The following is a 12,631-nucleotide window of genomic DNA, read 5'->3' on the forward strand; positions in this document are numbered from 1 at the left end:
GATGTCTGAGCCTGAGATCTTTCGACTCTATGTGCACCGTGACTCTTCAGTGGCCCCTAGGGTGTGAGTGGCAGCCCTGGCTGCACCTTAGAGTCACCTGAGAGCTTTGCAAACACACCCGCGTCCAGCTCCATCCCCTGGGATTCCCACTCAGTTGGGCTGAGGTAGGCACTGGCATTTTTAAAAAGCTTCCTAGAAAATATTAATATATAGCTAGAGCTGAGAGCTACTGCTTTGGGGGAAGTCACAAAACTTTATTTCCTTGATCTAATCCTTAAAGTTCCTATGGAAATTTAGGGAGCTGTGACTTGTGCAGGCAATGAGGATGACCCACATCTTTTCTGGACCCCTGGGGCTGTGCAAAGGGCAGCTCCAGAGTCCTGCAGAAGAACCCCTTTCCTGAATCATGTGTCGCACACCTTGGATATTTGCCACCTGGGATGTTGGGTCCTTCTCATAACCTACCCTCCAGCACTCACCACAAATCATTCTTTTTTGTTTTTCCCTAGATATGTTCCCAATCAACCTCCTTTAATAAATCACCTTTCAACAATGGGAAAGTGGACTAGGAGGTTGCTTTGGTAACTTCAATTGTAAGTAGGTTTTAAGTTCCTCAGTGGCTACCTAGTGCTTTATAAATACGTTTTTTAAGTGTATGTTTTTCCTGGGATTGGCAGGAGAGGCAGTGGCATGCAGGTCCCAGCCCCTTAGCTTGGTGAATTCTTTTGCCAAGCTAAAGATGTGGCACACCGCCGGGTCTTCTAACTTTGCTAATAAAGAGCTTCAGCTCCTCTGTCTATCAATGAGCCTTTGCCTAATCTACCAGCAGTTTAATTAAATATCTCTCATTTTTTTCCCCCAGGCTAATGAAAAATTCAGCTTCTTTGGACTGGTACCATTTTGAGATGATGTTGCAAGCAATCAGACTTCTAATTTAAAAAACTGCAGTGGGCCAGGTTCTCTTAGGACCTAGACGGTCTCCAACCTCTGATCAGTCCCCTCTGAAAGCTGCGTTAACTTTACTGAGCTCCAGGGACATCAGACACAGAGCTCAATTTAATCAACCTAATTGTACCGAGGAGTTTGGTTCCTTTACATCATTAGAAAGGGAACTTTAATTTTAACACCTGTGGTGCTGCCACATGTGCTCTGGTGAAGTTTCTCCTCTGAATTAGGAGCTCCTGCCTTCTGGGGTCACTGTGACTTGATGGAGGCCGGCGACCTTCACCAAGGTTTCTACGGAAGGGTGATCAGAACACGGGTCGACGATCATATGACTCGTGGATGGAATGATCTTTCCCTGAATTTCTGGCACGGTCCGTGGGGAAAATGTAACCTCAGGTTTTAAGATTGAATTTGTTCTGTTCTTGCAGTGCTGTGTTTTAGCAGATTCATTGCTAAATGTAGGTTGTCAGAATAGCCAGAGAACAAAGCTTCCTGAGCTAAGTAGGAAAGATGGCTTCGTGTTAAAGGCATCAACAGCCATCAGGGATATACAATTTAGGGATAAATTGAGTTTAACCCTAAGGTTTGACTTGGAGGGATTAATGCTGCTCTAATTTCCTCCACTCCCCTCCTCCTGCTCTGACGAATTTTTGTTCAGGTCTTTAAGTTGTCACCATTTGGAGAAACTCTGAGGACCAGCAGTTACCAGGAAATCTCTGTACTTCCTTCTCTGCTTGTCACACTAGACCCCCTGTTCTTAACATGAACACTTCCCTCTAGAGAAGGAGAGAAGGTCCCCCATTCCTCTCCCCAACTGGGTGCAGTAAGAGGGACTCAAGGCGGAGGGCCTCCGAGAGAAGAGTCCTCCTGCAAGAGCCTCCATCCAGGCTCTGTGGAAGAAATGTTTGCAATTTCAGCCCGTCTCCCTTCCCTTCTGGTGCTTCCCGAGGAAGGGGCTGTGAGGCCCTGCGTGAGAGTGAAGGCAAGTGTTCCTTTTTCTCAGCCATTCAATGTCAGCTCCCCTGACATTGCCTTTGAGAAATCCCATCTCCCAGCCAAAAGGCAAGTGTATTTTAAAAGCTTCTAAAGTTCAGTTTGTGGCTGGTTGCTCTTGGTCTTCTGGGTGAGAGGAGCTGGCATTTTAAAAGAGATAATTACAGAGAGAGTCAGCAAGCGAACGAAAGGGAGGCAGCATGAAAGACTCCAGAGCCGACGACACCATCCTCACTTCATGTGTGTCTCCAGTGGAGACTGACGTGTTGCCCTGTTTCTGCCCGAGGAAAAGGACTATCTGACATATTGAAACTGTTCTTATTTCCAGGAATAAGTAGGTGAGGATTGGATGTTTCTAGCATGGCTCATTAGAAAGAACACTATAGCAAACACGAATGGCTGCCTTTCTCTTAGTGTCAGGAACTGGGAAGCACCTTTCTTGCAAACTCACAGGCTAGCCTGCCATCGTTTTGCAGATGCTGGCAGAAGACGGCAGACTCCTGGGTCAGAGACAGAGCCCTGCATGCTTCGCAGCACAGCAGGCAGCATGAGTGTCCACGCGCCTGGTTGCTGTGGTCCCCTGAGCTCCCTGGGGGCCACGAGGAACAGCCCAGGTGGATGCTGCTTACGCAGGGAGTCTGCGTCACAGCCGAGGACCCGCGACCTCAGGAAACTCCTAAGTTTTACAGGGGCTGCTAGCAAACCTGGTTAACTTTTGTCCTCAGGAGAGACATTAGCTTTATGATGCTGGGCAGGAAATAAATCTATCCTGTGTTCTGGAGGGAGACAATCTGTCTTCCAAGACTGTTTGCTATACACACATCCTTTAAAAGGTGTGAACAAAGCGGACAGTGCCTCTTGTTCAGGAGACAAGTCGAAATGGGAGAGACCCACGGAGAATTCCGCCCCGACAGGTAGCCTCCCTCACCCTTTTCCTTGTGAGCCGGCCTGATTTTGCCCAGGAAACTACGCTTCCGTACAGCGTTATGCTTCAGGTACGGATGGCCCTAACCTGGGCCCAGAGGGTGAATCTGGATCTGTCTAAGCCCGACGTGAGCATTCTGAGCTCCCTGCCAGCAGCCCACTTAAGATGGGATGTATCATTTCCTCCTGGCCAATAAGACGTGAGGGGGAGTCTTCAGAAGCCTTTTTGGGACAAATTTATTAGTTCATAAGAGAAGACGTAGTCATCCCCTTTCCGCTCCTTGACCTTGGGTGGAGATGTGGTTCCTAGTGTTGGGGGAGCCATCTGTAAACCTCAGACACACTGAGGGGAACAGGGAGGGCAATGGGATGAACCTGGGTCTTAGGTGACATCGTTCAGCCCCTAAATTATTCCTGGAGCCACCTTAAGACTGCTTATGTGAGATATCCACTATTGCTAAAGCCATCTTAGTTGCAGCTAAAAGCATCTTAACTGATTTAGAGAACGGTTTAGCAATTAGTACTTATGAGTTCTAGTCTTCACTTTGCCTTGTCACCTTTTGGGCTCTGTTTCTTGGTATCTGAAAGGAGATTACAACTATAGTTTCCTAAGAGTTTCTATGTGCAAAATGTGTTCGGAAACACTGATGAACTCTAAGGTCGCTTCAATGAGAACATTCTATGATCTAATTTCTAAGAGAAAAAAATACATGAAATATAGCTGGTCTTACTCAAAGTGTTAGATATTGGATCACTACAGAGAAGAAAGAGATATTAGAAGAGAAATGCACACGGTGGCATATGGGCATTAGAAACAAGCATAGATGGCAGAAATTATATTTGATCACATCTGGATCATGACTTCGTTTGACAAAGCAATGAATGGGACAAAACCATGGACAGCTCTTGGTGTATCTCCCCTCCCCTCTTTCAAGTGTAATTCCAGCAGGTAGCGCTACTTGCTCTCATTCTAATTCACCATGAGTTTTCTCAAACAAATCACTCCAGGCTTAATGTACTGAGAGACGAATTTAACAGCTGACCAGAATAGTAGGCTTTTGGACTCTGGGTTCTCCCAGCAGGTGAGATAACATTCAGACTTTAGACTCAAAGTGTCAGCTGGAAGCAGCAGAAAAAAAATTGGTCATTGAATATGGAATAGGTAAAAAGACAAGGGAAGGTACACAAAGTGAGCATGCTGAGACCAGCCAACATGGTTGCAGTTTTTATGATGATTTGTTTCTTCCATTGTAAAGTGAAGTTCAAGGATGGATAGCTTCCACAGGGCTATTCTGCACCAAATCTCATTTGATCCATGCAATGGAACCAGTAATAGGCAGAGCAGATATGTTCACCGCACTCTACCAGTGGAGAATGTTATGAATAGATTTTCTGCTTTCTTTTCCTTTTTCATGAAGGAAGGGCTAAGTGTACATTAGCAGACAAAAGAATGTAGGCAACAGGAGAGGTTATGAGAAGACGCAGGTAGGCTGAAAATGAGGTCACTGTGGGGATCAGAGAGGTGAAGAACAAGAGGAAGAAGTAAAGAGAACACCTATGATCATATCCAAGGTCAGGTGCTCCACTGCACACTGGGTGCCATCCCTTCTTAGCTGCTCCAGGACATCCCTCCAGCAATTCCACCCTCCTTTGTACAGAATCTAGAATTTGTCCTCTACTGGATCAGTCCAAATGAATGTATTGACATGCCTCTAATGCTAACAGTGGCCACCACCATTACAAAATCCTCCCCTTCTCCTTACATCCCATTTCTTTGCTGCTTGTGCTCTCTGAATTTGTGTCTGCTCCTCTTAGTCTTTCTTTAAGCCCATCACTTAAGGCTCTCTCTTTCACTACATCGTGAAACTGCTCTCTACTTAGTGATGAAGCACTTACTGGTCCCTTTACCCAAATAATTCTATGACTGCTTTTCTACCCCTCTGTGCACAGCTCTCATTTTAGAAATTCCTTCCCTAAACATTCTCTGATAAATAGCATCCCCCCCACATGTGGGAAACCAGGGAGGATGCAGAGGACGGTAACTTGGAAACACCTGCAGAGGGCACATGACGGCTGAGTGACTGTAAACATGTTCTGAAAACAGAACCAATCTCAAAGGAAAACCGACTGAGATAAGTCAGCCACGAAGCCCGATGGTGCCAGCTCCGGGTTGAAGCTTAGCTATACTCCCTAGTAGTGATAATATACACAAGGCGTTCTGTTTTGACTCTTCTGAAGCCTCATGCCTTGTGTTTTTCATTATTTTGTTTTATAATTTGGTCCCTGCTAGAATGCTTTTGATCTTTCTCAATAAATATGCCACGGGAATCAGAGCAAGGGGCTCTTGACTGACTTGGTCTTGAGTCCCCTGACCCCATGCTTTCCTATACTCTTGTGTGAATTTTCTTAATTCCGCTGTGCCACTCACATTCAGGTTCGTTCGTGTGGAGGTTACCTCCACACCCACACACCCCCTTAGCTGCCTTTTCCTCTTTATCCTAATTTTTTGGATCTACAAAGCACATATCGCCACCTGGCACAATATAAATGTGTTCCTGGCCTCATTTAAGCAGAGGCATTTTCCACTTTGTTCATTTTTGTTCAGTGCCTAGAATGTTGCTTGACACAGAGTAAGCAGTCAACAATTTATGAATGAATGAATGAATAGGAACCCTCCTGCCATGTTGGCCAAACAATTATCTAGATACTCTGAGAAAAAGAAATCCATGCATTTTCCTAAGGCAAACCATAACTGAACACACTAGCATATATAAGGAATGCCATAAGCCTCTTCCCTGAGAGCATAGAGTAACTTCATGTATATTTCTCAGTCTAGGAACTTGATACACGAGTCACGTCTGTTTGAAACAAACTGCGCCAACTGTTGTTCCCAAACATATGACACTTGAGGAACAAAGACTTGTCTAAGAGAAACTCAGCAGTGGAGCCAGAAGCAGAATTTTCTCCATTTCTGCATCTCATGCTATTTTCACCCTACTCTTAGGAACAAGGACCTTGAATCATAATTACAGTTCTCAAATGTTGGCCTACATAAGAAACTGCTAAGGAAACATGCTTAAAATGCATATTCAAAGGCTCCTCTCACTCAATAAGTTGGGGTAGGACCGTGGAGTCTGTATTTTGCTGATGCCAGGTGAGTCTGATGCAAGTGGTCCTGGAATACGACTTTAAACGCTAGGATTGCCAAGCTTCATTCTAGTAGGAAGGCCCTAGGAATCTTTTGCTTCCTTGTCATCGAGAGACTTTCCAACTGTGTAGTAAGGAGTTTAACCTTGTCCAAGGAGGGGTCTGGACTTTGCCCTTGGCTTTGGGCAGATAATATCTAAAGCCTTGGAGTGTTATGCCTGGTAAGGGTGTCTCTGTCTGCCTGGGAGACTTGGGTCATGCCAGGTAGTCTAACAATGTGATTTAGGGTGGAGGCTGGCCTTTCCAGATGGTATTTTGGGTGGGGAACCTCGTCAAATAGTATTTAGGGTAGGCTGACCACCCCGGATAGACCAGCGATGTGAGGAAGGCCAGGGGTTTGCATCACACAATTCAGTCCCTGGAGGGGTTGGCAACCGAGGCTGGCCATGTGAGCAGCCCACCACTCCTAAGGAAAGGGCAGGAATAGAGACTCTGAACACTGAGCTGCCCTCGTTGGCAGGACCCCAAGCGTATTGGCACAATCACCTCCGGAAGAATAAAGTGTCCGTGACTCCACAGGAAGAGCACCCCCGGGGGGCTCGGCACCTGGGGCTTCTCCTGGTCTCTGCCCGCTGTGCTCTTCTTCTTGTCTGATTCTAATCTGTATTCTTTCCCTGTAATAACCATAACCATGAGGAGATCAGCCTTCGATGAGTTCTGCAAGTCCTTCTAGAGAATCATAGAACCTGAGGGTGATTTGGGGGACCCCCTGAACTTGCAATGGTGTCAGAGTGTGTGAAATATTGTGTGAGCTGTGGCCCTTCCAAGTTTGCAGTTGGTCTAATTCTCTGCAAACATAATCACTTTGGTTTTGAGGCGTGTAATCGAGTCCAACAATGCTAAAACTGAAAGACGTCCAAGAATGGAGTCCAACTTCCAAGTTTACCTTCACTGCCTAGATAAGGAAATTGAGTCTGTAAGATGCTAACGTCCAGTTATAACTAAGCATCGAGCTTCTGTTTTTCTAACTGTGCTATACTGTTTTCCATATCATACAGGAAATTGAAAAAAACCTATTTTTCTTTACTATAGTCTTAGTTTGTGAGTATGGAAAATTTAGAGCCAAACATGCATATTCACACCCAAAAGCTCAGTGTTAAACACATCTGAAAATGAACACTGGCAAGGAAGACATTTATTTGAAGTCTTTTGGAAATTCTTCAAGGAAATGCCTGGAGCTTAAGAATCAATGCTATGAACTCATTTTTAAATCTCTGGTATCTTGATAACCTCCTGAGTATGAGAAATATTTCTCTTTATGTATTTTGGCCTTTAAGCTTTTTATTGTGGTTAAATAATAACTTCACAAACAAAGGCATCCACAGAGAAAAGGAAGCAAAAGGGAGTTACCATTGGCCATGCAAAAACAGAGCTGTGTTTAAAATGCAAAACCTTTCTAATTTTAGTTTTCTCCATGCATTTAACTACCTTCTGAGAATAACCTCTTGAATATTAATGGACCTATATTATTTAAAAAGGAAAAAGACAAAAAGCATTCCAAATGGACATGTGGCTTGAAACAGCACCTGTCCTCAGTAAGGGTCATGTAGTCAGGGTTTAAACTCCCCCATGTTTGGAATTGATGGGGACTTGTGTGCTGGGCAGAGAGTGCCAGTTTGGAAGACTAAATGAAAGTCCCAGATGGTGACTGTGGGGATAGAACATTTGTGATAAAAGAAAATGTAGACGCTGCAGGAGTGAAACCACGAAACTGGATGCCTAAGGATTCTCCAGAGATGGAGAGGAGAGTGGGTTGAGGGGGTGATGGGTGCCAAAGAAGCTTTTCTCTTGACCAAGATCAGGTTGTGCGGCAAAATGAGAAACACTCAATGGAGGAAATGTGCTTTGGTGGAGGACCGGGGGGATTTACGGGGCTGGTTTCAGGCAATGTCAGAGAGAGCAGGTTTACTGAGATACCTGGCTATGGAGAGTTCAAAGAGAATGGAATCTGGGATTTGAGGGCCAAAGGAGATAATACAACTGGATGCTAAAACAGCTTGAATTGGAAAAAAGCTCACAGGTGTTAACACAGACCAAGCTGAAGCTTATAAGGCGACAACATACCTGCCAATGAATCCATTGTAATTTATAAGTGACTGAGTTACGGATGGCTAAGCTTAGGGGGACACAACATTAGTAAAAGCCAAAGACCCAAGGAGAAAAGGATAAGGCTTTGGAAGGTGCATGCCTGCTGGTGAGAGCTGTGAATAAGCCTGTCAGAAGGAAAACAGACTGTTTCTTGGTTGCCATGGACTGAGTTTCAGCCCAGACTATAGGCTGTATCACAGGCACTGTTTCTTTCTCTCTGTTCTACAGCAAACTGTTTCCTATCTAGCAGATTCTTTCAATGCCAGCTTGGTATAACTTCAGATAAGACCTCTCTAATGAGGAAAAAAAAGTGCTGAATGAAGATTCTATGTTCTCCATGCTATGAACTCAGAATATAAAAATAGATATATTCTGTTTTCCATTACAACACCAGATGCACTTCAACTACAGTATTTGTAGTATTGGACAAATGCTGGAGAAAAAGTGAAACGATGCCACGGGGTCAGCAGAGATTTTAAATGGGAAAGCAGAGAGAGATGAGAGGAGAATCACTTTCTATGTAACAACTTTCTTAGTGAAAGACTTCTGCAAAAGTTCCTTGGACTCTTTGCAAAAGGTCTAAATTATCTTAATAGTTTTTCTCTAGCTACGATTACTTAAATTTGTTCTTTATCTTCTGTTTAGTAATGAGTATTAGAAATGAGGAATCTTGGGGTTGAATATTAAAAATACAGGATCTTAGAATCTCAAGGTTGAAAGTATCTTAGGAGAAATGCCCAATTAGCATTGTAGAAGAGTTAACAGACCCTCAGGTCATGCATTTTTCACCCCTGAAAAATGACAGGATATCACTGCACAGTGTCCTTTGTGGTCGGGCCAACCAGTTTCTACTTGAACAAAGCATTCATGGAAATGGGATGTTAAATAACAAAAACGACTCACCACCAAGTACTCTTCCTTTTCTCTTATTTCTGGTTATAATAGTTGAAAAGACCACTTCCTTGATTATAAATAAATAAATGTTTTGCCTCCCTAAAGATTGTATATATAAAACACATGAGAACATTTTTAAGGGCCAATTTGTACAAAGTTCGGACAAGCACCTTTACTTTTTTCATGATTTGATGAAGGAATGGATCATGGTTTCTGTCTAAAGCACTCCTTTGAGAGAACAGTCGTGGGTAGGTTTGAGCTACTTGCCAGCTTCTGCCTCAGTTGGTTTGACGACAAGCTGAGTGAAGGGAAGAGCTTTGGGAACAGGTCATTTATTAGGAGCATTGCCCAGCAGGCACATCCTCGTGCCGCCTTCCTGAGTGAGGTCTTCCACGTTCACCCTTTTAGTCTGCCCTGCTGCTCCATTCGGAGCATGTGAGCAAGTCTTACCTAGCGATAGCATGCTCCATGCTTTAGGTAAGTAGGGGAATTAGTAACAGGAAGCCAGTAGATAAGACTGTGTGAAAATCTGTCTTTTAAAAGTTAAGCCCAAAGATAAGGGATAATCAGTTAAATGGAGTACTTGGTGATTGAGACACCATATTTCCAATTTTATTTTAAACCGTGTTCCCGTTTGTTGATGTAATAATCATAATTATCATCTCCTGATGCTGAGATGCCCAGATGTAGGCGGCTGATGGGCTATAAAACAAAGCCCTGAAGATCTCAGATAAACATCCTACCAGCCAATAAGAATTTTTTGTGTTATATTCTATAGGTTGTGTAACAAAACAATAGCTTTCTTGTTTTGTTTTGTAAATACAAAATTATCATCTTCCAAACTACACATGCTCCCTTGGAAATTCTGATACAACTTCTGCCCTCAGGTGAAAAAAAATCACTCTTGTGGGGTTTTAAAAAAAACTGACATGGAAATGTATTTCTAAAATATCGTCACTTGAAACAAGTAGGTTACAAACAGTATGTACTGCTATGATCTCCTTTTTGTAAAAAATTATATATAAGTGCATAGAGAAATGTCTGGAAATGTGCACGCCAAGAGCTAGAATTTGAGATTATAGCTGATTTGGGGGGTTTATTCTTTATGCTTTTCTGGATTTTTAAATCATTCAACAATAAACACACACTATTTGTATAATTTTTAAAAGTTACAATCTGATCATTTTCATTTCTTTTTCAAAGGTCAGTGACATTTTAAGCCCCTTTATTCTATAATTTTAGCAAGTGTTTAATCAGAGAAATTAGTTAATCAAAATGCAAAGAATGAGATTTCATTTAAATACAGAAAATCAGAGGGAATTTAAAACTAGATTGAAACATTCCTCTTTACTTCTTTCTTGTTCTTAGGATACCTGAGAAGTTTTTTTTAAAAAAAGAGAGTGGTCAAATTTTACCATAAAATAATTTTGAACAAGATGTGAGGTTTTTTCCTCTTTTTTTTTTTTTTTAAACTTGTATTTTTTTTTTTTTTTTTTTTATTTGGCACACAGGCTTAGTTGCTCCATGGCATGTGGGATCTTCCTGGAGCTGGGATCGAACCCATGACTTCTGCATTGGCAGGCGGATTCTTAACCGCTGCGCCACCTAGGAAGCCCAGGTTTTTTCCTTATTAAAAATGGCCCCAAATAATAAGGGCATGCTATTTCTCAAAGTGAAATCCTCACAGGTCTGAAGTGCCAGCATGTTCAGATGTTTAAACTAATGTCTACAGGAATCAGAATGCAAGATGAGCATGTTCACTGTTGTAATCACACTTGACAGCTATACACTCTTTCTATTAGTCACTGGCTCTGCTTGCACTTACCCACGAAGACCCTGAGAATACTAAATATCAACCCCTCTTCATGAGAAGTCATTTGGCATTCTCAGCAGTTCTCATCAGAAGAATCAAATTCAGAGATGCAGAACACCAAATCTGATCATTTTAACATTATCCACAAAGGCAAGTAAAATGAGTAATTTCCTAAGAGGCTTTAGGTCCAGCTTTCCTTTGTCCAACTCTTAACACGGATATGTGGGTGGGTCATTACTTTAACAAGAAATGTCTTTTAACAAGTCCCTGGGCTTTAGCTATCTTCCTTTCAATGCCTCAAATGCTCCATGATCTTTCTCCTTCACTTCTTTACTCTCTGGAAAAATGCTTTTATCCCATTTATTTGCCTGTCATCCTTCAAGGCAATTCAAATGCTGCATCTTCTGGATACCTACCTTGGTGTCTGTAGACAAAGTGAAAGCTTACTGCTTCTTGGGCCAGAGTACCTGTGATTGCTAACTGCTCGTGAAAAGTTTGTCTTCTCCTTCCCACCGTGACCCCTGAAAAGCTGCCATGCATCCGGGAGCTATGTTTCCTGGTCCCTGGACAGCCAGGTGGAGCTATGTGACTAGTCACGGCCAACTGAATGGGAACAAGAGGAGTGTGTGCCTCCTCGGGACCAGTGTGGGTAAGAAGAGAGAACGCTTCTCCACCTCCCTCCTTCTCTCTGCCAACTGGTTTAGAAACTCCCAGGCTGAAGGAGATGGTGGAGTCACAACACAGAAGGAGCCTGATCTCAAATCACTGCATGGAAGGACTTCATGGAACACAGCCTGTAGATGACGCTGCTAAACAGTCACTGACACCTGGGGTTTTATTTGTTATAGCAGCTTAACTTAGTCCTAAACAAGAATATTTCTTATTCCTAAATCTCTTATGACCTCATCACATTTAAAATATTTATTCATAAGATTAAAAAATATAACCAAAGGATCTTCTCCCTCAGACCACTGGAATTTTGAAGGGATGCATGGCATCAAATGGTCTTATATTCTCGTTTGCATACCCAGCTCTGTGTCACAACATTGCCATCATTCAAAAACATATAGGCTGTAATATGACATTTGAATGAATTAATGGAATTCTGTAATTCATAAAACTATGAAGTTTTAGAGCAAAGAGAAGTGTCTGGGAGCCACATGGGAGCTTTAGACTGTATACCCTCTGGATGTCTGGGCCACCTCCTTTACTAACCCTACCAAACTGAGCTCCCAAAGAAAGGAGAGGTTGGGCTGTGCATCGACTATCATAAAGAAGAACAAAACCTTTTCCTATTGAGAAGCTTGTCCAGGAGAAGCTCGACATACAGAGGTATGTGAAGAAATTCCCTTTATTCTGCAACATTTCCATTCTACACTGAATGGACTCTGGAGCCCAGAACCCTCAGGCTGGCACACGCAGCTCTATTTTCAGCCACACTTAAAACACAGACAAACAACAAAGCTCCTTACAGTTTGCTGTGGAATATGAGTGCCATTTACAATGTCATATCTATAGGAAGATACATTCCAGGATCTGAATAACAGGCTCAGAAACTCCTATAATACAATCCCTTTGTAAGTCGGGAAGTACCTAAACTAGAAAATTTAAAAAATAACAAAACATGAATATCATAGAGATAAAAAAATCTTCTTTTCTTAAAGTTTCTAATAAAAATATACTCCAGCAATGACCCTCATCCTCTATTAGATCTCATGCAAGCCTTTATGTTTCTCCCTGTCTCCTCAAAGTTCCTGTCTCGATTGC

General features: G+C 42.8%; 1 protein-coding gene across 1 annotated transcript in view; it reads right to left on the reverse strand.

Moving 5' to 3' along the window:
- CNTNAP2 (contactin associated protein 2) overlaps positions 1–12,631 on the reverse strand; it is a 2,049,865-nt gene that overhangs the window by 229,051 nt on the left and 1,808,183 nt on the right. The window lies entirely within an intron of this gene.

This window comes from Hippopotamus amphibius, chromosome 4 (genome assembly GCF_030028045.1).
Source record: "Hippopotamus amphibius kiboko isolate mHipAmp2 chromosome 4, mHipAmp2.hap2, whole genome shotgun sequence".
Lineage (NCBI taxonomy): Eukaryota > Metazoa > Chordata > Mammalia > Artiodactyla > Hippopotamidae > Hippopotamus > Hippopotamus amphibius.